At 47.1% G+C, this 27,133-nt stretch overlaps 1 protein-coding gene across 3 annotated transcripts in view; it reads right to left on the bottom strand.

The window, feature by feature from the left end:
- Window positions 1–27,133, bottom strand: part of NOS1 (nitric oxide synthase 1) — a 180,807-nt gene that overhangs the window by 93,081 nt on the left and 60,593 nt on the right. Inside the window, exon 1 of one of the 3 annotated variants that reach the window (XM_083478440.1) lies at window positions 21,545–21,898. The exons of the other annotated variants lie outside the window; for them this stretch is intronic. The gene's annotated coding sequence lies outside the window, so the exon portion shown is untranslated. Of the gene's footprint in view, window positions 1–21,544; window positions 21,899–27,133 lie in introns of those variants that run through there. 3 annotated transcript variants of the gene reach the window in all.

The raw sequence follows: 27,133 nt of genomic DNA, 5'->3' as shown, positions 1-27,133 counted from the left end.
GAAATCCAATCATGGCAGAAGACAAGAAACATGCCCTCGTTTAATAAAGAACTCAACAGTCGCAGCAAAGTTGGGTCACGGCAAAGCGGCGAGGCTGTCAGAAGAAACTTCCACTTCAAAAAAAAATTATGTTCTTTCTGGGGGAATTGTGTGCGTGTGCGTGTTAATTCCAAAGAAACCTGCATTCATCCGCTTTGCCTGTTTCCCAGGAAATTCACTGTTAAATGTTCCTAATATAATGATCTCAAGACAAAAGGAACCCAATTAAGATGTAAATTGGTAATAAACGACATTGTTCCGAAAGGATGACTCATGGCTATTCAGAATACTCAGTGAAACAGCAATTGGATCTCAAGCATGGAAGATGACCGATTCCTGAGACATGCATATTTATGGGAGGATATTAGCAATATCCAGCATTGGCTTGGCTGGTGACTTTGAGCCGAGATATTGCTTTCCATGGCCTGGTATCTGACACACCTACAAAGACATTCAACATTGCTGTCTACTGCTGGGTTGAGTGGGTTGAAGGAGCCTCTAATTCCAGACCCTCCAGGTGTGCCTATTTTCCAGGGAAAGCCCTGGATTTACAGAAGCCGTGCTGGTGTCTGATCTGATCCCAGAATGCCCTGCTTTTCCTTAGGATGTCCATATTTTCATCAGACAATCGTTGGAGGCTAGGCAACCCCTGAGCCAGGGAGATAAGTAACTATACACGCGTTAGAAGACATCTAAAGGCAGCCCTGTATAGGGAGGTTTTTTTTTAATGTTTAATGTTTTATTATGCTTTGATAAATGCTGAACCTGCCCTGAGTGGCTAGGGCAACCCAGTCAGATGGGTGGAGTATATTATTATTATTATCAATAAAGAAGAAGAAGAAATCCCTATTTTTAGTGGAGAAATGTTGAAGGGTATGCCAGGGTGCGGAAAAAGACATTTCTGTTCGCTTGGGATAATCTTTTGGGGAAGCAGAAGCAGCGTTTGGATTTGATGTCCCGCTTTATCACTACCCGAAGGAGTCTCAAAGTGGCTAACATTCTCCTTTCCCTTCCTCCCCCACAACAAACACCCTGTGAGGTGAGTGGGGCTCAGAGACTTCAGAGAAGTTGGACTATATGGAATTGGTAGAAATGACTGGCAGAATCTGAGACCAGGGAGAAGAGTCGTTGGAGGAAGATTGGAAGAAATTTAAAGACTATTTACAGAAACATTGTAAAATTAATGAATGTTAGAATGATGTTGGAATGAATCTAGGTGATTTTAGCAAAAATGTATCAAAGATTTAAGAAAAATAGACTGTTAATTGGTGAAAAGAGGGAAAGTAAACTTATATCAAGATCAAGATAAATTTTCAGGATAAAAATTTTGAAGAGAGGGAAAGGATTTGCTGAAATGGATAATTGACTTAGAATACAAAAAAGGGAGGTGTGAGGAGGTCAGGGAAACAAGCAAATGAAAGACAAGTTATGGGAAGGTTCGATTTGTTGTTGTTGTTTTTTCCTTTTTTTCTTTTTTCTTTTGTTTTTAATTGTCTCTATTTTTCTGTTTTTTATTGTGATGTGTTGGTTTTGTTATTGTTTAATTAGGTGTTATTTCTTTTGTCTTTCTGTGAACTTAAAACTTTAATAAATACTATTTTTAAAAAAAGAGAGAGAGACTTCAGAGAAGTGTGACCAGCCCAAGGTCACCCAGCAGCTGCATGTAGAGGAGCAGGGAAGTGAACCCGGTTCACCAGATTACGAGTCTACCGCTCTTAACCACTACACCACACTGGTTCTCTGGGAATGTGTGCTGGCCATGGATGGGTCCAGATTCAGCAATGGGGAGGACCCCACTCATTGGTGGAGAAAGGGGGTGCAGTGGGGGCTGTCCACCCTGGGTGTCATCCCTGGGGGGGGGGTGACATTGCCACGGGCCGCGCTCCCCCCAGGACATTCGCCAGTGCACCTCCGCGGGCCACTCCACGTGCCGGAGCAGCTATCTCTGCCTCTGCCCCCACTCCCAGCTGATGAGTGAGGGATTCGCTGTTACCTGTTGGGAACAGGTGTGCCCAGCCAACCGGGGTTTATGCCCACCCTCCTGCCCATCAGATAGTGGCATCAGTGGGTGGACATGGTTTGAGGGAAAGGGTCTCATGGCCCAACTGGGACCTCCCCCCCCCAGCAGGCTGAGATTTAGCTAGCAGGCTGGATATTTTCCCACCCCAGATACAGAGGGTGTCTCTGGACCAGGGGTCAGCAAACTTTTTCAGCAGGGGGCCAGTACCATCCCTCAGACCTTGTGGGGGGGCCAGACTATATTTTTTGGGGGGGGGGGATGAACAAATTCCTATGCCTCACAAATAACCCGGAGATGCATTTTAAATAAAAGGACACATTCTACTCATGTAAAAACACGCTGATTCCCGCACTGCCTGCGGGCCGGATTGAGAAGGTGATTGGGCTGGATCTGGCCCCCGGGCCTTAGTTTGCCTACCCATGCTCTGGACTTTCCCTATTTAGTGGGAAAGGCGCATAGCAGAACTGCGGGTTGGTGCAATTAGAGTGAATGAAAGGACTCCGTCACCTTAGAACAGCAAATACACTTTTAATGGACTTAGGAAGGTGACAGGGAAATGTACTGAGACATTCAGTGAACAGATGATTAACGGGAAGGTGCATGAGCAAATCAGGATGAATGCTCATTATTGGATAACTGCCCTGCCAACCAATCGGAATGAATGCTCAATCAACAATGGACACAATCTAAGTGTCATATAAGTTCCGTGCCAGCAAATCAGGATGATTGCTGGTTGTGGGGGCGGCGGGGGGGGGGGGGAGAGGTTATCTGGAGAAACCCAGAGTTACTCTCAAATCAGCATACAGAAGATTTTTTAAAAAGCTCAATAGATCAATGCAATTACTGTTCTGGAGAGTAAGTAAAACAATTTCTTTCTGACATATATATGTGTGTGTGTGTGTGTGTGTGTGTGTGTGTGTGTGTGTGTGTGTGTGTGCAAGCACACCACACTATATAACTGAAACCTCTCAGACTCAAATGGGAAAGGCTTCTTTACCCACAAGCTGTACAACCAGTAAAAAAGTAAAAACCACAATAACCTTCCCAGTTATCAGATAACAAGATAAAATACTGCACCTTCCATCTTGTCCCAAAAATGTATTAAGGGGGGGGGGGACTTTAAAGAGTTAGGAAAAATAAGGAGGAAGGGGTCAGGAAGAAAGGAAGGAACTCTGATGGGATGGGGGACATGAGGCAGCTTCAGGAGTGGAATTAAATAAAAGGGTTCTGGATCAGGCCAGTGACCCACCTAGTCTACCATCCTGTGCTCACAGTGGCCAGCCAGATGCCCCAGTTGGAGGTCCACAATCAGGACCTGAGCACAAGAGTGACTCTTCCCTCTTGCAGCTTCCAGGAACTGGAATTCAGAGGCATAATGTCTCCAACAGTGGAGGGGGAACATAGCCGCTGTGCCTAGTAGCTGTGGATAGCCTTATCCTCCAGGAATGTGTTGAATCCTCTTCTCAGTCTGTTAGAGTGTGGTGCTAATAACACGAAGGCTGCAGGTTCAATCCCTGTACGGGGTGGCTGCATATTCCTGCATTACAGGGAGTTGGACTAGATCAGAGTTTCCCAAACATGGGACTCCAGCTATTTTTGGACTACAGTTCCCATCCTCCATGACCAGCGGTCTAGCTAGCTAGGGATGATGGGAGTTGTAGTCCAACAGCAGATGGAGGACCACGTTTAGGAAACCCTGGACTAGATGATCCTCAGGGTCCCTTCCAGCTCTACGATTCTATGATGCTAAGTTGGCGAACCATCACAGCCTCTTTTTGGAGCAGATCCCATACTTTTAACTATACGCTGTGTGAAGAACTGCCTCTCTTGAATCCTTCAACATTCAGCTTCACTGAATGGTCCCGGGTTCTTCTCCCAACAGCCAAGGCCTTAGAACCTGTCACAGGAATATAAGAAGAGCCCTGATGGTTTGGACCAAGCCCCATCTAGTCCAACATCCTGTTCTGGTTCTTCATGTACCCAACCTGGTGGATGTTACTGCTTCCTGTGGGAGTGAGTTCCATAGTTTAACTATGTGCTACCTAAAGAACTTTCTTTCATCTGACCTGAATCTTCCAACACTCCGTTTTGCTGGGTGGTCCTGGGTTCCACTATTATGACGGGGGTGGAAAACTTCCCTCCATGCACTTTCTCCATGCTTTGCATAATTCTATGTGCTTCTCTCATGAGGCTGCCACATTTGCAACCTTCAGACTGATCAATCAGTCAGAGCAGCTGGATATTATAAGAACATCATTCTTGCTCCACAGTTACTGCCTAAAACAAACACATTAATAATCATAATCTTTATTACTTTCATCATCATTTATTATCCCCATCATCATAATCATTATTATACTCCTCCAAGATAACCCCCAAGATAAAATTCCAAGGCGGTTCGCAAACAAATAAAAAGTCAAGCATTGAAAAACAAAAAACCAGTTACAGGTAGGTAGCCGTGTTGGTCTGCCGTAGTTGAAACAAAATAAAATAAATCCTTCCAGTAGCACCTTAGAGACCAACTAAGTTTGTTATTGGTACAGTGGTACCTCGGGTTAAGAACTTAATTCGTTCCAGAGGTCGATTCTTAACCTGAAATTGTTCTTAACCTGAGACACCACTTTAGCTAATGGGGCCTCCCGGTGCCACTGCGCCGTCGTCGTGCAATTTCTGTTCTCATCCTGAAGCAAAGTTCTTAACCCGAGGTACTATTTCTGGGTTAGCGGAGTCTGTAACCTGAAGCGTCTGTAACCTGAGGTTCCACAGTATGAGCTTTCATGTGTATCTGTAGAAGTGTGCATGCACACGAAAGCTCATACCAATAACAAAAGAATAAAACCAATTAGAGAAATGAAACTACCCATAATTAAACTGCAACAAAAAATAAGTACTTCAAAGCATCACTAATTAAAATACACAATGAACAAGCCTGTTAAAACACTATGGAACATTTAAAACAACAATCAAAGCAGGAGATGCAAGGCAGGAGATTGAGGAAGCGCTTGTTCCAAAAGGTGTGTCTTCAAGAGCCGACGGAATGCCAATACTGATGGGACCTCCCGCATTTGGGCATGGAGTGCATTCTGCAGTGTTGGCACGACCCATGAAAAAGCCCACCTGTGTGATACCTCAAGCCAATAATCATAAGGCCATGGCAAAATTCACTGGATTCTCATTTGCTGATTTTATTGTCCTTACCGAGCAGCCTGAACCACACTCATCTGGGTCCGGTTTGGACCCCAAGAGCTTCTAACATCAGATATGTAATTGATTGAATGAAGATGTCAGCTTGTGGTTATGCTTTAATGTCAGTGGCCTTCATGTGTTTATTTACCACTCTATGAGGGCCTTCGTAATCCACATTGGCTTCAGGTAAGGCTCGGAGGCAGAGAACATAGCACATGCGACTACTGCCTCTTGCTCAGAATGGTCCATCTCTCCCCCCCCCAACTCGGAGCAGCACATGTATTGAGCAAGATGTGCCTATATCAGAAGGGGGGAGGGGCTGCCAAACAGGCAAGCGGTGCTAAATATAGTTGTTTTCAATGTGACTTTTCCGTTTGTTTGCCAGATTTCCTGAATTTGTATAGATTTTTCAGCATTCGGTCTGCAAGGCAGAATGCAGACTAAGAAGATGCTTCAGAAAGCAGAAGAGTAGTTGGGTGGGCGGGTGGGGATCTTGAGCTGATCTCTACTTGAGAAGACCTCAAACCATGTTGCTTCCCACTGGATCGCCTTCCTAGGCACAGCCAGATCACAAAACTAGCAGTTTCCAGCCGTGAAAAGTTATTTCCAGCTTCCCCCAGGCAGTCTCGTATTTCTTGCACCTGTTTTTTTACTGCTTGGGAGTCACCGACTCTCAGCCTACCTCGCAGGGTCATTGTGGGGTGTCTTGGCTTCCACCCCAAAACACACCGACACAGGCTCTTACTTGCAGGTAAGAAGACAACTGTGATCCCAGCAACTGACAGACAGAAGAATACAGCCTCTGACCATCAAGGCAGAGAATACCCATCGTGACCCTTAGCCACAGAGAACCTTATCCTGTTGCATGGATTTCTCCAATCCTATTTTAAACCCATCGAGGTTGGTGGCTATCGCTACCTCAAGTCGGAAGGAGTTCCATAGTCTTCATCTTTCCCAAACCTTCCAACATTCAGCTTCATTGGTTGCCTGTGAGTTCTAATGTTAGGAGAGGGGGAGAGCAAACTTCTCTCTATCTACTTTCTCCACGAGGAGGGAAGTGAATCACGTACGCTACCTTGAGCGTCTCGAAAGAAAAACGGGATACAAATGTAAGGAGAAATAAGAAGCAATATCCACTGGAAAGTATTATGCAAGGGGAGGGAAAGGTTTCTCTGCCGTGTTTCAGTTTAAAACACCTCAGCTGAAACTATATACCGTATTTTTGCTCTATAAGATGCACCAGACCACAAGACGCACCTAGTTTTTGGAGGAGGAAAACAAGAAAAAAAATATTCTGAATCTCAGAAACCAGAACAGCAAGAGGGATCGCCATGCAGTGAAAGCAGCAATCCCTCTTGCTGTTCTGGCTTCTGGGATAGCTGTGCAGCCTGCATTCGCTCCATAAGACGCACACGCATTTCCCCTTACTTTTTAGGAGGGAAAAAGTGAGTCTTATAGAGCAAAAAATACAGTATATGTTATAGCGACCAAGAGCCATTTCCTACAAACACAGGTTTCAGTTAAATATGGATGCAGCTCAGCAAGTGGGTTTCCTTCTTATTCCTAAAAAGCTGCCTTATACAGCCAGACCCATCAGCCCATCTACTTCAGTATTGTCTACACTGACTGGTAGCAGCAGTCTTTCCTACCTTTACTTGGAGATTAAAAAGTTATTCTTGATGTTTAACTTGGATGGATTTAAAAGAGGATCAGAAAAATTGATGGCTGACAAAGTTATCAATGGCTACTAGCCATGATGGATGTGTTCTGCTTCCAGTGTCAGAGGCTTTATACCTCTAAATACTGGCTGCTGGGAGAGTTGCTGTCCTGCTTGCAGGCTTCTGGGCAGAGGCATTTGGTCGGCCACTGCGAGAACAGGATGCTGGACTGGATAAGGCCAATGGCCTGATCCAGCAGACCCACATCCTTATGGGCTTCTGCATGCAAGGCAGGCCCTCTGCTCATGAGCTACGGCTTGTCTCCAAACATACGCTCAAGGAAAAAAGAAAAAATTATGTGGGAGAACCAACCTAGAGAAATTGGCACCGCAATCAAGGAGACTCAGCTGCCAACATTTCCAAAGTCAGACAGATCTTTGGCACCTTTCTCCACACAGGAGCGTAATAACAAACTCAGAATGCACATTCTCCTGGGAGTTTAAGGACAGCTGCACCCAGGCTGGCACAATGGGCAAATAAAAACTGTTTATGTTCCAGCCTTACCCGGTAATTCTGGATACAAGCAGTAGGGAGGGGCGGGAGGGGGGGGAGAGAAAGAGATTAGACAGAACAGAAGCTTTCTCTTAACTTTCACAATCTTTCGAAGGCCCTGGGGCACAGTCCGAAGGAGCAGAAAGGCAGTCACCCTGTTGAAAGCTGAGCAGCTATGGTTCTCAATAACACTTTGAATTTAACATGGGGGGGGGGGGGAATGCTTTATACCGAATCAAACCATTGGCCCATCTAGATCAGTTCTGTCTACACCAGGGTTTCCCAAACTTAGGTCTCCAGCTGTTTTTGGACTACAACTCCCATCATCCCTGACCACTGGTCCTGATAGTTAGGGATGATGGGAGTTGTAGTCCAGAAACAGCTGGAGACCTAAGTAAGGTCTGCAGGGTGCTCCCATTCAAGCAAAGCCAAGCCTTGTAGTGCTGCCCCCGGACTTCTTACTGCTTGGGGAGGAGATACACTTAACGCCGAGAACACAGATCTCATATATTTGCTAGCTCGTACGATCACACGAACATAGGAAGCTGACCAGCTCAGCATTCTCTACACTGACTGGCAGCACCTCGCCAGGATTCCAGACAGGGAGCCTTTGGCAGCCTTGCCGTGAGATGCCGATCACTGAACCAGGAACCTTCTGCATGCAAAGCAGATGTTCTGCTGCCAAATGACGGCCCTGGGACCACTGCAGAGCAGTCAGAACTTTTGCCACCATCTTCCTGCTCCGCTTTGGCTGCTGTTCCCTTATGAAGGGAGAGCAGAGGTGCCGGACCATCTCTGGAGAACCCTGGACCCACCCACCACCGATTTGCAGCAGTTAGTCTTGGCACGGGAGTCCTGGATGGGAGGTTAAGGGGAAGAATTATTGGGTTGATGTGAATGGTTTGGGGACTGCAGCAGGGACTGAGTTTAGTTTATCTGCTAGAATGGGTATAAACACTGTTTATCGTTTCCATATTGCAGATAATAATAATAATATAATAATAATTTATTATTTATACCCCGCCCATCTAGCTGGGTTTCCCCAGCCACTCTGAGCAGCTTCCAGCAAAATATTAAAATACAATAATTCATCAAATATTAAAAGCTTCCCTAAAAGTCAGATAGTTGTTTATTTCCTTGACAACTGACGGGAGGGAGTTCCACAGGGTGGGCGCCACTGCCAAGAAGGCCCTCTGCCTGGTTCCCTGTAACCGCACTTCTCGCAGTGAAGGAACCACCAGAAGGACCTCGGAGCTGGACCTCAGTGTCTGGGCTGAACGATGGGGGTGGAGACGCTCCTTCAGGTATACTGGGCCAAGATGCTTTTTAATTACTGTTAAGGGGGCTTGTGTTTTGTCTTGTGTTTCCACAGTATGTTGCATGTGCTATTAATGCATTATATAATGCGCGCACACAATGTGTTCCGATAGCGGGACCTGCATGTACTCAGCCTCCATTGATTCTAGAACATGTTGAATGTATGCAGGCTTATTGAGGTTGTAGTCACTATTTTGGAACCAACTCTAAAAAAATGACCTGCCATGACTACAACATCCTGCCATCCTATATGACTACAACATCCTGCCAAATTTTTGATTTTTTTTGAAGTTTTGATTTATGCTCATCCCCACTTGCTGCTTTTTGTAACTTCTTACCTGACTAAGAGTGATGTATAACACTAAAACTTATCTTTATTTTGTGGCATTTAGCTTGGCCTAATGAAAGGAAAGGCTCGACTGTATGTATTTGAGGGGTGTGTTTTTCTTTTCTCATACTGCAACGTTTACTTTTCATGAATTTATTGCACAGCTTGTCGACCACTTGGTTGTTATGCAATTAAATGAATAGTTTCTATCTCATGAAAATTCATACATACATATACACACACAAAACACACACACACACACACACCAAGCTGGTTCCTATCAGCCTAATCTAAACACTTACAATTTTTTGCAACCCCCATCTGGCTTCAGTTTCTTAGGGCTACACCTATATGATTCCAGAGATCCATGATCAGATCTCCAAACTTTCCCAAGGAGCAGCAGGAGAAAACTCCAGATTTGCTCAGAGGAATGATACAGGGGGCGAAGGGTGAAATAACAGTAGCTGATGCCCACTGGGGCTGGTATGGTGTAATGCAGGAGGCCAACAGTAGGTGGAGCCAGAGCCATTGACAGACTGAGCCAACTAATTCTAGCTTTGTCCCCATCCTTCTCCCTGCTGAATTCTACACTGAAAACAAAGGAGGAGGAAGATGACACAGCAACGCCACCTCTGGGACTGGTTGTAAGTCACAAGGCAGGCAGGTGAGGGCTGGCTGAGGGCAGGTGGAGGTTGGTGGGGCAGTACCATTTCCCCCAATGGACCAGCCTTCAATGAGAGACATATTGCAAACAATCAAGTCAACGTTTTTTATCTCATGCAAATTCATAACTATAATGTATCTGGGCCATACACACACAGCCTTTGTTGCAAACCCTGCTTGTAGATTTTAGAACCCCTTGCAAGCTTGTTTACTCTTCCCCCGACCAAGAGCGCTTTGGTTCGGTCAAAGCTCTCTCACTCGCTCCCTCTCCCTCTCTGACTCGGTGTCTCATTTCTCGAGGACCAACCTGGCAACAACTCCATCAAACAGTTTCCAGTCACAGTGGGGAATGGGAAGCCTGCTGGCATCCATCTGTGAAAATGTGTCCAGGCAAGGTGACAAATCTAACTTCTTCCCTCCCAAAAAGTGCTTTAAAAAAAATTAAATCTAGACAATGCATGCTATGCACAGAAACTGTGTGTATATGAGCAGAGAAGAGAGATTGTGGTGCATTGTGGGTGGGGGAGAGCGAAATGTTTTCAGATAACTCCTGTGCACTCTCTCCGATAGCAAAACTCAAGGCAGGGAGGGAAAGCGCCTAAATTCAAAGGCACTCAAGAATACCAACAAAACCTTCATTGGGGTGAAGGCATTGCAATAGCTCTGGGTACCAAATGTGGCTCTCTAGGATTCTCAGTACCTTCCCAGGTTACACCCATCTAACTTCACCGACAGGGAAAGGGGAACCATCTAAGCTGAAGCTGGTGGCCCTGTCCATTTTCTACAATTGCACGCTGCCTTACACAGAGCTAGACCACTGGTCCATCTAGCCCAGCATTGTCTACACTGACTGGCAGCTGCTCTTTAGAATTTAAGACAGGGAGTCTCTAAACCTAGAGATGCCAGGGATTCGAACTGGAGGCATCTCTACCGCTGAGATACAGTCCTTCCCCTAAAAGGAAAGTTAAGTTTGTAGACCTCAAGGCTCTAAATCAAAAATTGTTTCCCAAACTTGGGTCTCCAGCTGTTTTTGGACTACAGTTCCCATCATCCCTGGTCTTACTAGCTAGGGATGGTGGGAGTTGTAGTCCAAAAATAGCTGGAGACCCAGGTTTGGGAAGCACTGCTCTAAATGAAGGGCTGAATGGAAATAGGAACACAAGTTGCTGGCATTGGTCCATCTACCAACAGCAGCATTCCAGGACAGTTCCAGCTGTACCTGGAGATATGGAGGACTGAACCTGGGATCTACTGTCTGTAAAGCAGATGTTGTAGCACACAGCTGCAGCCCTTCCCATGTTAAATTCGAGCGTGCTCTATTGACCCGATGGACAGTTCGGAAGCTGAGCAGGGATCTGAACTCGGCACCCTGTGGCTTTAGTCCAACACTCTAACCACACTGCGCTTTCTCTCTCTCACACACACACAGTTTCTCTGCCCTTCCCACTAGCAAGGGAACATCCCCTTCTGAAAGAGAGAAGCGGAGAAATACTTCCAGCCACCAGGGAACACAAAACGTTCTGTTATTAAATCCCCAACCGCTTTAAAGCTCCCGTAATTAATTTATGGACTTCACTGCCCCAACATGCGCTGATGGCTTAGATGGCTTTAAAAGATAGCAGGCAAAATCATAGACTCAGTGGGATGCAGGAAGCCTGACTATGGTCTAGCAAGGCAAGGCAAATGTGTGGGCCCCAGGGAGTCGCTTGCCACCATTTTCCTCCTCCTCCTCCTCAAGTTATTTTATTTTTATTTTTTTACTTCTGTGAGAATACTTAAGCAAAGCCCCCCCACTGGATCAGGCCAATGGCCCATCTAGACCAAAATCCTGTTCTCGCAGTGGCCAGCAAGAAGTCTATGGAAATTCCATGAAAAAGATCCTATGTGCAACAGCAATTTTCCCCTCCTGCAGTTGCCAGCAAGTGGTATTCAGAAGCTCCAGCCAAGGAAGCAGAGCTTAACCCTCATATTTAGTAGCTATTGATAGCCTCCTCCATGAATTTGCCCAATTCTCTTCTAAAGTCATCCAAGTTGATGGTCATCGCTGCCTCCTGTGGCAGGGAGTTCCACAGTTTAACTCTGTGTTGCATGAAGAAATGCTTTCTTTTACCTGTCCTGAGGCTTCCAACATTCAGCTTCACTAGATGTCCATGAGTTAGGACAGGCTTCCTCAGCCTCGGCCCTCCAGATGTTTTTGGCCTACAACTCCCATGATCCCTAGCTAGCAGGGCCAGTGGTCAGGGATGATGGGAACTGTAGTCTCAAAACATCTGGAGGGCCGAGGTTGAGGAAGCCTGAGTTATGAGGTGGTGGGGGGGAACAATTTCTGTATCCGCCTTCTCCATGTCACATCTAATTTTTTTATAAACTTCTGCCTCTTCTCTAAACTAAAAAGTTTAGAGTTATACACAAGCTCACCTTAATACAGCTAGTGCACTTGCAGAGGTTTAGGGGCAGGCATCCTGCTTCATTTCCAGTCACTGCCTGGACCATATAGCTTCCTTCTAAAATCCTGTCACTTTCTATACTGCAGATTTTCTGGTTTATTCTATTTTGTTCTGCTTTTGTTGTGCTATAGCAGAAGTCAGCGCCCCCTTCCCCAAGATGGCAATAATATGGTGGTACTGGGGAAGCCTTAAGGAACAACTAATAAAGTGGAATGATGCGTCCGGTACAAATCAACCTATTATTATTATTATTATTATTATTATTATTATTATTATTATTACAGTGGTACTTCGGGTTAAGTACTTAATTCATTCCAGAGGCCCGTTCTTAACCGGAAGCACCACTTTAGCTAATGGGACCTCTTGCTGCTGCTGCGCCGCGGAAGCACAATTTCTGTTCCCATCCTGAAGCAAAGTTCTTAACCTGAAGCACTATTTCTGGGTTAGTGGAGTCTGTAACCTGAAGCGTATGTAACCTGAGGCACCACTGTATTATTAAATGTGTATGCCGCAGGTTTCAGGGCAGTTCACAAGACATAAATCACAAAATAAAAACACAAAATACATCATCAAAATAAAAACAAAAAACAACCCAGTAACCCCCACCCCAGTATTACTGTGTCCATGACATGCTGCAGAATAAGCACAAGAAGAAGAAGGGAGAAAACATGGATTTGAAGGGGTCCATAGTTAGACTTTCTGGGCTGCGGGAACTTGCTCTGTGAAAGCATACTGTCATGATGTCTGGAAGTTACCTCCAGGCTCAGAACCAGTAGGGTCACTGCTTTTTTACATTCGAGTGTGCCCCCAAGCATTTCTTAAGCTCTTTAATTTCTCAGGCAAAACCCAGCATGAGTGGCACAGGCAGATTTAGGGGAGTGCAGCCGGTTCGGTCACACTGGGCACAGAGCCTCAGAGGCGCTGCAACTATTATTTAGAACGGAGCGCAGGGGGCAGAGGGCGTTGAATTTTGGCCATCACACAGGGTGTTGCTGAAATTTAACACGCCAATGTCTGCCACTGGTCCAGGTTAGAATCATGGACTTGTACAGTAGAGTTTGAAGGGACCACAGCGGTCATCTAGTCCAACCCCCTGCCAAAGTGGGGCTTGAATCCATAACCCTGAGATTCAGAGTCGCATGTTCTACCAACTGAGTATAGAAATACTTTGTATGAAACAGGGCAATCAAACTGCTAACACCTGCTGCGTGTGAGAGGGGACCCCAAGAACCATCTAGTCGTACCCCTGCAATGCATTTTCCCGCTCCTCAAATAGTAAAAGGCAGCATTCTCTGCTAAAGTAGGGCTATTCTCCCATAATAGCTGTGAACAGGTCCTTGTGAGTCACAACTCCTCCTCTTGCCACTATAGTTCAGGTACAGTGGTACCTCGGTTCTCAAACTTAATCCGTTCCAGAAGTACCATTCCAAAACCAAAGCGTTCCAAAACCAAGGCACACTTTCCCATAGAAAGTAATGCAAAACGGATTAATCTGTTCCAGACTTTTAAAAACAACCCCTGAAACAGAAACATGAATTTTACTATCTAACGAGACATTGATCCATAAAATGAAAGCAATAATCAATGTGATGTGCTGCACTATAAAATAAATTAGACAATATTGTAGATAAAAATTAAAATTATATTTTTTTCTTACTTGCACTGATGATAGTCATGGTTTGGATGGGGGGCTTTTATCCATTTCCGCAGTCACACAATCAATCGATCAATCAGTAGCTGAACTGGGTTCCACACAGTCACAAAAACAAATTAACCAAAAAAGCCTCAAAAACAAAAACGCAAAATAAATAGCAAAAACAAAAGCGCCACACTTAATCCATTCCAGAAGTCCGTTTGACTTCTGAAATGTTCAAAAACAAAAGCGCAGCTTCTGATTAGTGCAGGTGCCCTGGAAACAATACCTGACAGCTGCATTGGACGTTCGGCTTCTGAAAAGCATTAGAAAACTGGAACACTTACTTCCAGTTTTTCGGCATTTGAGAACCAAGGCGTTTGAGTACCAAGGTGTTTGAGAACCAAGGTACCACTGTATAGAACTGAACTGCAGATTGTGGCTTGATCAAATTAAGTTTACAAATGACCTTGGTTTTGAAGCCAGGTCTCTCCCCTAAGGGTCTTCCAGATGGTGGGGGTTTTTTTGGGTAGGATTCAATTGCAATTTGGGAAATTTGGGTCTTACAATTCATTTGGTCCTCTTGTGCAGCAAACCCACTCCCCCCCCCCCCCGTGAGAGGACTTTGGAGTAAAGAAAATGCACTGGAAAGTGTGGGGTAACTTCATCTAACATCCCCACAGCTAATCAGAGTGACCGCTCATTAAAGAGTCAGCGTCCTCTAATCTTGCGGTGAAATGAATCAGGTGGAACGTTCAGTAAACAGGTTGCCAGGAAGCAATAGTAGATCTAAGCTCAGCATTCTACCCTGAGGGCCAAAACAGGTCTGACACCAGAAATCTCCTGACAGTTGTCTCTTCCCTCCCACATTGAAAAGCAGCTGTGGGGAGGTGGGTTTTTTAAATTAAAAAATCAGAGCACTAGTAGCTGGAGAGGAGCCAAGCCCTTTACCCTGTGCTTGCTTACTGGCTATCAGTCCCCTCCTGTAGCTTTGCGTGAACCTCCTGGTGGAAAGCAAATGCAGACACGAAACAGATCTCTTCTTCCAGAGAATTCATAGGAGCCTTAAGCGGCAGCTTAGATCCATAAAACTATATGGAACAATAAAGATTAGACCCTTTCCCGTCCCGCCTCCCAACACAGCATCACTGTTCCGAGAAAAAACACCATGCAGCTACTTTTTAAATGAGGAAGAAATTGCTATCAAGGCTCAGTTGCAAGACTCCCGCATCCCATCTGTTTTGATGCTCGGGGGCTCTTGAGTCTAGAAATTTTCTGGCTGGATAGCTAATATTTCAGCTAGCTTGCAAAATTGTTCTCTACTCTTATATCCCTACACTTTCCCTGCATGGAATATTTAGGGAATTTCCTTTATACTTCACAAAGCTCTGAAACAAAAAAACACATACCGTTGTAGCAGTCAATCTGGGACCCTCCATGATGCTGGGGTTTTTTTGGGGGGGGGATGTATTCTGTGTCATGTCATTCAGCAAATAATAGTGCTTTATTGTTGATTTGTACTGGACCGCCCAAACATCATTCTGTTTTACTAGCCATGCTCTCCCAATGTTTCCACATTATTGCCATCTGGAGGGGCACTCTTGCAATATAGCGCAAAATAAATAAAATAAAAATAAAAATGGGACCAATAATAATAGCAATCCCATTTGTGGTATAAAACGTTGCAGGATTTCAGGAGATAGTTCTGGGATGTGCACAGATCGCAAACAAAGCTGCAGTTTCCCCCCCAAAAAACTTTTGCAAGCTCAAAGAGTGTTGAAAGCAAGATTACGTACACCCAGGTTGATACCACCATGAGAACAGATCATTGTGAATGCGCAATAGAAAGGATGCCTTGAAAGCATGGGTAGGCACACTAAGGCCTGCGGGCCGGATACGGCCCAATCACTTTCTAAATCCGGCCCGCAGATGGTCTGGGAATCAGTGTGTTTTTACATGAGTAGAATGTGTGCTTTTATTTAAAATGTATCTCTGGGTTATTTGTGGGGCATAGGAATTCATTCAACCCCCGCCAAAAAAATATAGTCCAGCCCCCCACAAGGTCTGAAGGACAGTGGACCAGCCCCCTGCCGAAAAAGTTTGCTGACTTTCTCTCTTAGCTTGACCTACCTAACAGGTTTGTTGTGAGCATAAGGTATTTCAGGGAAGGGGTGGTTAGAGTGTTGGGTTAGGACCCCAGGAGTTCAAATTTCCACTCAGCCATGAAGCTCCCTGGGTGACCTTGGGCTACTCACTGCCTAACTTGCCTCACAGGGAAGCTGTCAGAGTAAAATGGAGAGGGATAACTGTGTATGCCACTTTGAGCTCCTAGGAGAAAAAGGTGGGATATAAACACAACAAACAAAGAAATGTGTGTGCTGCATTGAACTTTGAGGAAAGGCAAACGATGCATCAGTACATAACAAATTAATATTTATTAAGAATTCAAAATTTATTATTTTTTTACTATTCATTTAAACTATGCATTAACTGATGGCATTTGTCCCCTATCTTTCCTCCAAGACAGGTGCCATGCAGCTGGTATGCGGGCTAGGGAGGTGGTGGTGAAGGGGACGCCACAGCAGTTGCCCTGTCTATGTATCAGATGCAGGCTCTGCAGTTGTGCCGCCTGCCGTAGGAGCTGCTTCCTCTATGAACTGCATGCATATTTGTAAAATAGCAATAGATATTAAGGTTTCCAGTGAACTCTCATTCAAGAGAAGCCAAGCCTTGCGCAGCACTGCCTCTGGACTTCTTGCTGCATGGCTGGGGGTGGGGGGGAGACGGAGAGCTTAACACAATGAATGCAAACATCACATTTTCACTCACTCATAAGATCATGGGAAACATGGGAAGCTGCTCTGTAGTGAGCCAGACCATTGGTACTTCCAGATCAGTATTGTCTACACTAACTGACAGTGACTCTCCAGGATTGGAGATGCCAAAGACTGAACCCGGGACTTTCTGTATGCAAAACAGAGATGCTCTAACCACTCAGCTATGCCCCCTTGAGACTGAGCATTTCGCTCATTGTTACATTTATATCCCACATTCCCTGCAAAGAGCTCAAGGGGGCATACGTGGTTTTCTTCAACCCCATTTTATCCTCACAACAACCCTGTGAAGGAGGTTAGTTTGAAAGACTGTGGCTGGACCAAAAACATCCAGTGAGCTTCACGGAGATTTGGACCTTGGTCCAGCTCACTAACTTATCTCCAGCCAAAATGGCTGTAACTTGTGCAGAGCCGTAGCTACAGGGAGCTAGATGGGTTTTTTTGCCCCGGGTGAAGCCTCCAGGGGGGCACCATTGAGGATCCCAGTCTCTCTCTTGGTGCATGGCAGAGTTCAAAACTGGGTCTTTGAGCTGGGTGAAATAAAGCCTAGTTAAACTTAACCCCAATCATAGCAACAAATAAGGAACCACGGGCTATGTAAGATTTGGGTCAGCACAAACCACACACCCACATCTCCAGGAGAGTGTTTTCTAACTCTCTCTCTCTAACACACACACACACACACACACACACACACACACAGAAAGAGAGAGAGAGAGAGAGAGAGAGAGAGAGAGAGAGAGAGAGAGAGAGAGAAGGGGGGAAGAGGTGGATTTAAGGGCTCAGATTGTATTTTTTTAAAAAATGCACCTACATTCCAGTTCCCAGTAGGATGCTTTCCATATCTCCTTCATCCACCACCTGAGAGACTATTCTTCACATTTTACAGACAGAAGGCAAATCTGAAATGTATCAGCGACATTTTACAATCCCCACTTAATTAGGATTCGAACCCAGGACCGAAAACGGCACTGTTCTCCACAACATGATAGCTGGAATTTAGTGGGACAACGAGCAATCCACGTTTAAATGCCACTCCCAGCCCCAGTATTCTCTCTCTAAACAGTCCTCTTCCCACCCTCCAAGCTACAAGACTGCAACCTAACAATGCAACCAGTCTACTCCGAAGTAAGTCCCACAGAGTTCAACGGGTTCTTGCGTGTGCAGGATTTGCTATCAGTGAGAATTAATCTTGAGAAAAAGTACGCAGGATCTCGGCTCACTCAGCTTCGAGAGATGGGGGCGGGAGGAATACAAGTACATATAACACACAGGTAGGTAGTTGAGCGTCTTCGGGCAGAAACAGCTCCCGGGACGGCTGAAAGGATTTGGAAATATTAATCGCCGGAAGTAGCTTGTGAACAGTACAGAACGTCCCAGGAATTCGGATTTCTTTTGATGGAATGCACGATTAAAGGAAACCTGTAAATATGCCTCAATAACTCTTGGCATGAGTATACCGACTCAGAAGTAAGCCCATTGATTAGAGGGAAACATGAAGAAACAAACCAGATGCGCACACACACAACTTCCTTGCTAGCTAGGCTAGCTACGGCAAGAAGCAATAGAAAAGTAGGATCTCTTGGAAAGGGGCGCCGTAAACCCCCGAGAGCAGCGCAGCTGCGTCTCTGAACCACATTAGCGCGGGGAGCTGTCCGAGGTGCTGATCTATCCCGAGGTGCTGAATACGCCTCAGTACCGACCCCCTTTTTAACCGAAGAGGAACAATGAGACTTTATTACCGGATACCTTCCTAGAACTAAGAGACGCGCAGTTCTTTCAAGGCTCCTTGCCGCCCAGATTTAATCGCTTCCCTCTTCCCACTTTCTGAGTTTAGGCTCCCTCCAGCAAGGGTTGCCTGCCTCGCCCTGGGCAACTCCAAGAGCGCGCTGGCTCAAGTGGCAGGAAGGCGCCCTGGCAGAGGGCGGTCCGCGCCGTCGGAGCCAGGAGCGAGAGACCGCGAGGACTCTTGCCGAACGGGGTCAGCGCGGGAGGGGAGCGGAGGAAAAGGACCCGTGTCAGTATCAGCAAAGAGAACAAGGGGCTGGATTTCTCCGAACGCCGTCTCTCAAAACTCACGCTCCCCCACCCTTATTTTAAACAAATTTTGGGTTTAGGATTAAGTCCTAAAAATAACATCCTCTGTCAACATTCGCCAAACACTACCCTCCCCTTCACAAGTTACGATTGGGAGCGGGGGTATCTAATTACCTGCCACCTTTCTAGGTATGGCGAATAAATCTGACAGCAAACGATTCTTGCCGGAAAATGGAAAGCCGACCCCCCTCCCAAAAACCCCCTCTCAGCTACAGTGTGACAGCAGAATGCTACTGCTCTCCGGTCCAAATCGCGCCGCGGAACGATTATTTTATTGGTGCGCTTGCAGCCTCAGTTAACCGTCTGAGAAATGGGAAGACGGGAAACTCACGCGGTGAAATGTCGCTGGAAGCAATCTGGAGCTGCTAGAGTCCCCGGAATAAACCAAAGAGGAAAACAAAACAAAACTCCGAACCTGTCTTATTTATTCACGTTTTCCCTTCGTTTGTCTCCCATCTCTCCTGTACCAGATGGAAAGGTTAATTTATGGAGTCTAATTCGGGCTGGTTGATGGAACAGCTTTTATCCCCCCCACCCCGACGTGAAAAGGAGAAGCATCTGCCCAGAAACTGCGAAGATGGAGCCCCGATTTTGGGAAGTGGGGAGCGAGCAGGAGACTGGATCGAACCGAGCCCAGCCCCCCCCCCAGCAAATTGCGAATTTTCCCAGTTATCCTACTCAGGAAAGCAGACCATAAAGAGTCTGGAGAAGAAAAAGGAGCGCGCAAGGGGGGGGGGTGTTCTATTGAGCTCCGGAACCTATTTCAACCCGTTTCACTTCAAAACACATGACTTTCCCGGTTCGACAGTGCCTTTGGGCGTGTGCCTTTCCCTCAGCAAAGTAGAGTTGATTAAATGGGTTAGAGTCGTAGCTCGGGGGCAAAGCGCCTGCTTTTCACGCAAAAGGTCCCTGGTTCGATCCGCGGAGCCTGCCTACAACCCTGGAGAGCAGCTGCCGGTCCGTGTAGGCAATCCTGAGCGAGATGGACCACTGGTTCAGTATTAAGTATTCTATGCTATCCTATGTAAATACGGATTTAGCCTCGGTTTGCTCTGGCTTTGAAGCTAAAGGTTAAAGGGGGGGGGGGCAGAGAGACGTGTAGACCCGTTTGTTTAGAAGTAGGTCCCAGTGTTTCCCCATGGGGTCCCAAGGAAGAGCGGCGCCACCCGATTGGATTTCCTAAACTCCCTCCCTGAGCGCTGGAGTTCCGCGTAACCCAAATTAAACCCGGTTGCTTACACTCTGTCCAGGAGCACGCACAATCCCCGCTTGGCGGATGGGTCTGTTCCAAGGCTGGCTCCGCTGGCAAAGCCGGCTTGCTGGACGCCTCTTGGCAGGGAGAGAAGCGGACGGACGAGTTTTAAGAGGCTCTCCGCCGCTCCAGAAGAAGGCAGGGCGAAGATTTCAAGGGGTGGGGTTTTCCAGAGAAGCAGATTCCGGCGACGCTTCTAAGGGAAACTTCCCAAGGTCTGTTTGACTGTGGAACAGACTGACACAGGACAGAAGGGAGGAGGGAGTGGGAGAGCCCTGCTGTATTGCAGATCTTAGGTGACTTCAGAAGTCCAACTCAGTCAGTAGAGCATGAGACTCCATCTCAGAGACGTGAGTTTGAGCCCCACATTGGACAAAATATTGCAGGCGGTTGGACTAGATGATCCTCGCGGTCCCTTCCAACTTTGCTTCTATGAGTCTAGGACAGGCTCTCTCTCCCCCCCCCCCTTTGTTCTCCCCGGCCCGGTATATTGAGACAAGAGGCTTGGATCAGAGATCGCCCGGGAAGAGGGATGGGGGAAGTCTGGGAGAAATCATGGCAGGTCCCGAAGATCTGGAATCTCAGTTTTGCGGGTGTATGGGGGAATGTGGGGGTGCTCTAAGGCAAGACTCTCTGGCCCCCACGTCTGTTAAGAACAGCAGAACTAAACCACCGATGAGTGACCCAGCCCCAGTCAGGGGGCGAGGGGAACCCCGCCTAACTGCTCCAGTGCTTGCCCCGAGTTGGCGGACACCCCGAAGGCGTCTGTGCTTCGATGGCTGGCTCGATGGGCAAAGGAGACGGGGCCACTTACATCCACCTACACAAACTCACACACACACGTCCCAAACCGACGCTTGAGGTCAGATTCTCCCGCACCCTTGAAGGCTTCGAGCCCTTCTCTCCGGCTTCAGTAGTTATCAACTCAACCCCCCCCCCCATTCCAGCTTTTCCCTGCAGCGGGGAGGGGCTCATTTTGCTGGGTTTCGTCTTAGTTTCTTTTCACGTCGGGTCTCCCCCGCCTACGAACTGCTCAGAGGGCAAGGAAGAGGTTCGCCCTCCTCAAAAAGACGATAGAACCCCACCAAGTTAATCCGAACTAAAGGATGATCCCCCGAATCTATAAAAACAAAACAAAGTGGGGAGAGCTCATCCTCACAGCAAGGCAAGCCGGGACTCAGGAGTGCCTCTGGGCATGTGCGAAGAGCCCTCGGCAACATCGCACCAGACCTGGGGGGGGGGGGGGGCAAGGAGAAATGTTGCCGAGTTAGGGCTTGGAGGAGAGGAGTAGAGGCAGCATGGCAAGTCAGGAATGCCTCTGAGCATGTGCAGAGAGCCACCTCGAACCGAATCTTGGGGGCTAGGACAGTATTGCCAAGTTTGCGCATTCGGAGACAGAGGCAGAGAGAGAGAGAGAGAGAGAGAGAGAGAGACTAAAGAGAGACTAAAGATAGCTTGAGCCCCGGTTCCTATTTTCTTTGACATGTGATGCATTCAGCGGAAGGAGGGAACGCTCACCTGGTGGCCGGAGGTGGGTGGCCGGGACCGTCGAGTCCTCGCGGAGCTGTCGGCTCGGCCGGCGCCTCCTTCGCCTGCCTCGCCCGTCGATCCGGCCGTCCTTTTCCTCCTTCTCCGCCCCTTCCCGGTTGCTGAGGTTCCCGCGCCGCCGCCGCCTCCTCGGCTTCCCTCCCGGGGAAAGAAGGAAGGGAGGGAGGAAGGGGCGAGGGGGCAGCCCGACCTGCCGGTGGGCTCGCCCTGCCACGCTGCGCCTCCGCTCGGCTTGCTGGGTCCCCTTTATGCGCTCTGCACGGCCCCCGAGTCGAGCGGGACGGCCAACCACGGGGGCGCAGCCAGCGACGAGGCGGCCTCGCCAGCCACCTCGTCAGAAAAGCTTTTATATAAGCGCGTCAGCTCCACGCCCCGCCGGGGGAGCCCGAATCAAACTCCTCTTCTCCCGGGAAGAGGGAGCGCATCGCCCGCCCGCCCCCTTCCCCGCCCCGCAAAAAATAAAACCCCGGGACCTGTTTCATGGCTTCTGCAACTCCGCAGGGCGAGGCTGCAAAACCTAGGCGCGCTCTGCTCCGAACAAGCCCTGGATTCAATGCTAGCTCTACTCGGCGTAGACCCATTGAAATGGGCAAACTCGACTGCCCGAGGCCCATTGATTTCAATGGCTAGACTCGGAGCAGGGCTGTACCTCGGATACCTCCGAAATTGCGCGCTTATACTAGGGAGTAAGCTCCATTGAACATAGCGGGACTTGCTCCCGAGTAAACCTGCTTGGACTCCCTGGGTTTTTTTGTTCCTCCCCCCTCGCCGACGAAATAAAGGCCCCGAGGATTTTATTATGCGAGGCTGAAATCTTTTGCACACTTACACCGAATGCATTGGGACTCACTCCGGAGTGAAACTAGATAAACCTGTGGTGAGCACAGGGTCTGTGTATGGGTTGGGACGGCTTATTATGCGTGTTTACTGGGAAATAAATCCCACCGCATTCAATAGGACTTACTCCCACGGAAGTCTGCCCTGAATAGGGACAGTTTAGGCACCATTTAGACGGGATTAAAGCTGCAGTCCAAAGGGATTTGTGTGCGTGGGGAGGTTAACCCTCCACTGAATGCGGTGGCGTTGAGTTCTGAGTAAACGTGCATAGTATCCAGGTGCAAAACCAAGGGATGAATTTCTCTTTACCATCAGCCGTGCAAATGTGAAGCCCCTAAAATGGGGGGAAAGGGAGTCCTACTGGATCAGGCCAGTGGCCCATTTAGTCCGGCATCCTTTTCTCCCAGTAGCCAAACCAGATGCCTATGCAAAGCCTGCAAGCTGGACCTGAGCCCAACAGAAATTCTCTCCTGTGGTTTCCAACAATCTCCGATAGTGGAGGTAGAAAGCCACCGGGGATTGCAGCCATTAAAAGTCTGTTTGCTTGTGTGTGTGTGATCACACTGTACTAAAAAGGAGACGTCAAGGATTCTGTGGTGGTGATACTGAAAGTTGAATCCCTGGGCTCAACTCTACCAAGGTGATGTCCCATTGAGCTCCCTTGCAACTCTACAGTTCCTATGATGTAACAAGATGCTTGTGTGTAGCTATGTATGTGTGTAGTATGTTTCTCTGTGTGTCTTTATCTGTTTATTGCATTTATATCCCACCTTTTCTTCAAAGGAGCTCAAGGTGGAATACATTAAAAAAGGACCCCTGGACAGTTAAGTCCAGTCAAAGACAACTATGGGGTTGCGACGCTCATCTCGCCTTCAGGCCGAGGGAGCCGGCGTTTGTCCGCAGACAGCTTTCTGGGTCATGTGGCCAGCAGGACTAAACCACTTCTGGTGCAATGGGACACCCTGACGGAAACCAGAGCACATGGAAACACCATTTACCTTCCCACTACAATGGTTCCTATTTATCTACTTGCACTGGCATGCTTTCGAACTGCTAGGTTGGCCGGAGCTGGGACAGAGCAACGGGAGCTCACCCTGTTGCGGGGATTCGAACCGCTGACCTTCTAATTAGCAAGCCCAAGAGGCTCAGTGGTTTAGACTACTGCGCCACCCACATCCCTGGTTCTCCCATCCTTCAGTTTATCTCCAGAACAACCCTGCAAGGTAGGTTAGACTGAGAGACAGTGACTGACCCAAGGACATCAGATCTGAATGCCAGCCTACACACACACACACACACACACACACACACACACAAACACTGTCTATATTTGTGGACATAATTTGGGCATGCAGCTGGGGAAAAGACAACTCTGCCCAAACATGTCATTTTTTAAAAAAACCATTAAAAAATAACAGTCCAGAGCTACTGAAAGATTTCTTCAAAAGGAAAAGAAACATTAACAAAGAAAAATAAAAACTGCATCAAAAGGAAACTGTCAATAAAAGGATAAAATGGCACCAGCTGGAACTACCAGGAAGACTTCCCTCAGTAAAAAAATTATTCAGTTTTTAAAAACTGGGCCTTCATTTCACCAATCCAGGGCTTGGTTTGTAAGACACAGTGAGCCCACACTGCATATTTACTGGGAGCGTGTAAAGGTTTGTTCTTGTGTATTGCTCACGGTTAGCAAGGGAAGAGCTATCCCGGGTTCAGACCACATACCAACATGCCTAGGCTTAGCACAGAAGGTGGTTATGGGAGTAAAAAAGGACAACAGAGGAACAAAGTAGTTGCAAGGTCCACACTGGGAGCCCACACATTTGTGCAGCCCCAGAAAGCCATTATTTGGCCCACAGTGCCCCCATCTGCACTATACTTTTAAAGCAGTATTATGCCACTTTAACCAGGTGTGGCTTCTCCACAGAATCCTTAGGAACTGTAGTTGGTGCTGAGAGTTGCTTTGTTGTTGTTGTTTAGTCATTTAGTCGTGTCCAACTCTTCGTGACCCCATGGACCAGAGCACGCCAGGCACTCCTGTCTTCCACTGCCTCCCGCAGTTTGGTCAAACTCATGCTGGTAGCTTCGAGAACACTGTCCAACCATCCCATCCTCTGTCGTCCCCTTCTCCTTGTGCCCTCCATCTTTCCCAACATCAGGGTCTTTTCCAGGGAGTCTTCTCTTCTCATAAGGAGGCTCAGCTTCAGGATCTGTCCTTCCAGTGAGTACTCAGGGCTGATTTCCTTCAGAATGAATAGGTTTGATCTTCTTGCAGTTCATGGGACTTTCAAGAGTTTCCTCCGGCACCAGAATTCAAAAGCATCAATTCTTCGGCGATCAGCCTTCCTTATGGTCCAGCTCTCACTTCCGTACATCACTACTGGGAGAGTTGCTTGGAAGACCCCTATTCCCCTCATAGAGCTAAAACATCAGATTTCCCTTGGAAGAGGGTGGTCAGATCACTCTGGGAGCTGTAGCTTTGAGAAGGGGAAAGGGCTCTCCTAATAACTCTCACCAGCACTCTTAACAATCCACCGCTCCCAGGAAGAGTTTCCTCAGAGGAATACTGGGAAGTGAAGTTTGCTAAGGGTTTTGGGAAATACAGCTATTTGAAAGGAAAAAAACAGCAGCTCCCATGGTTCTTTGGGAGTAGCCATGTGCTTTAAAAGTATGGTGCAGATGTGAAGTGCTAAGAAGTACTGTAGAGTAGGGCAGCGGGGGCAGACACCAGACTTTTTAAAAAATCTCTTTTGGGTTTCCCCCTTTTTTTACTAGAACCCCAAGATCTACTAATGAGAGCCAGTTACAAAAGACATAACAGTCAAAACTAAAGGAGAGGGTGCCAACTGAGCTCAGAAATGTTTTACACACAAGCCTGGTTACAGGTAGGTAGCCGTGTTGGTCTGTCTGCTGTAGTCGAAACAAAATAAAAAAAATCCTTCCAGTAGCACCTTAGAGACCAACTAAGTTTGTTATTGGTATAAGCTTTAGTGTGCATGCACACTTCTGAAGAATCTGAAGAATTCTGATTCTGAATTCTGAAGAAGTGTGCATGAACATGAGAGCTCATACCAATAACAAACTTAGTTGGTCTCTAAGGTGCTACTGGAAGGAATTTTGTTATTTTGTTTCGACACAAGCCTGGTTAGCTTTCTTCATTTGGGTGTTGCTGCTGTTATACAATTAGGTGCCAGAAATGCTCCTCTGCCTGCTCTTCAATCTCCGAAAGGTCTCCCTTGGAAGGCGGCGGTATCTCCTTCCCTGGGGGGTTTTAAGCAGAGGTTAGATGGCCATCTGTCAGGGATTCTGGGATTCTTCAGCTGTGATTCCTGCATACCATGGAGGCTTTGAACTAGATAACCCTCAGGGCATAGGAGTAAATTCCTATGAACCAAGGTCCCTTTGCCCCCCAATAAAATATTTAAGGAGGCCAGGCCCATCCAAAGTTGATGGGAATTGCCATTCAAATGGTGTGTGTGTGTGCACTGCGTCTTGTGATCAGTTATGCAGGGCAGGGCTTTCCTGGGGCCCCCAATATTTTATTCGTTGGCACCACTGCTGCAAATTGCCCAGAGATTTATTAGGAGGTAGGAATCATAGAACTGTAGAGCTGCAAGGGCCCCTGAGGAACATCTATTCCAACCGCCTGCAATGCAGGAATATGCAGCTGTCCCGTACGGGGATTGATCCTGCAACCTTGGTGTTATCAACACCATGCTCTAACCAACTGAGCTATGCATAAGCAAGCTGCCTCACACTGAGTCAAGCTATTGACCCATCTACTCAGCAATGACTACAGGAAAGAATAGTCAATGTGGCTCACTCCAGATGTTGGACAAAAACACCCACTGGCCCCAGCTAGCACAGGGATAGTGGGAGTTGTAGACCAACAACATATGGAAGGGGTCACTTAGTGGCCAACACTTAGTGGAAGTGGCTCTCCAGGGTTTCAGATGGTGGAGATTCCAAATCCTACCTGGAGACGCTGGTGGTTAAACCTGGGAATAATAATAATAATAAAATTTATTTATATCCCGCCCTCCCCAGCCAAAGCTGGGCTCAGGGCGGCTAACAACAATCAAAATAATCCAACATTCTAAAAACATTCATTATAAAATTAATTAAAATCAAATTGATGGCAACCATTAAGCAAAATTCTGCATGCAGTGGCAGATGCTCTGCCACCGAGCTATGGCCCTTCCCCTGAAAGAAAATTTAAGATTATAGTCCTCATTGTTCTAAATAAAGGGCTGAACATGTATAGCAACATAGGAGGTTGCCATATATGAATCAAAACATTGGGCCACCCAGAAGCAGCATTGTCTACACAGGCTGGCAGTGGCCTTTCAGGATATCAGTTGGGGGACATTCCCAGCCCTACCTGGAGATGTCAGAGACCTTCTCCATACAAAGGAGATATTCTACCACTGAGCTATAACACTTCCCCAATCTACTTTCTTCCTTGTCCTCAAGGACTTAGGGGCCAGTTGTTTGTTCGATGTCATTTATTTGAAATCTGCCTTTGAGATTTGCGAATGTTTCAAATCCTAGCTCAGCCTCTTAGCCACTATGCCGGGGAGGGGGGAAGGTTTGGGGGATAGGCTCCAATTAAAACAAAGATTAAACAAAACATCCTGCTAAATTTGAACCGATCGGGAAAGTAACAGTGGCGGATGTGGCAAAGTTTGCTATGCATGGGAGCGAACTCTTGATCTCACATCT

The sequence above is a fragment of the Podarcis liolepis genome, assembly GCF_965112155.1.
Source record: "Podarcis liolepis genome assembly, chromosome: 15".
Lineage (NCBI taxonomy): Eukaryota > Metazoa > Chordata > Lepidosauria > Squamata > Lacertidae > Podarcis > Podarcis liolepis.
Note: the sequence above shows the minus strand (reverse complement) of the source record. Positions and strands in the feature narration are given on the sequence as shown.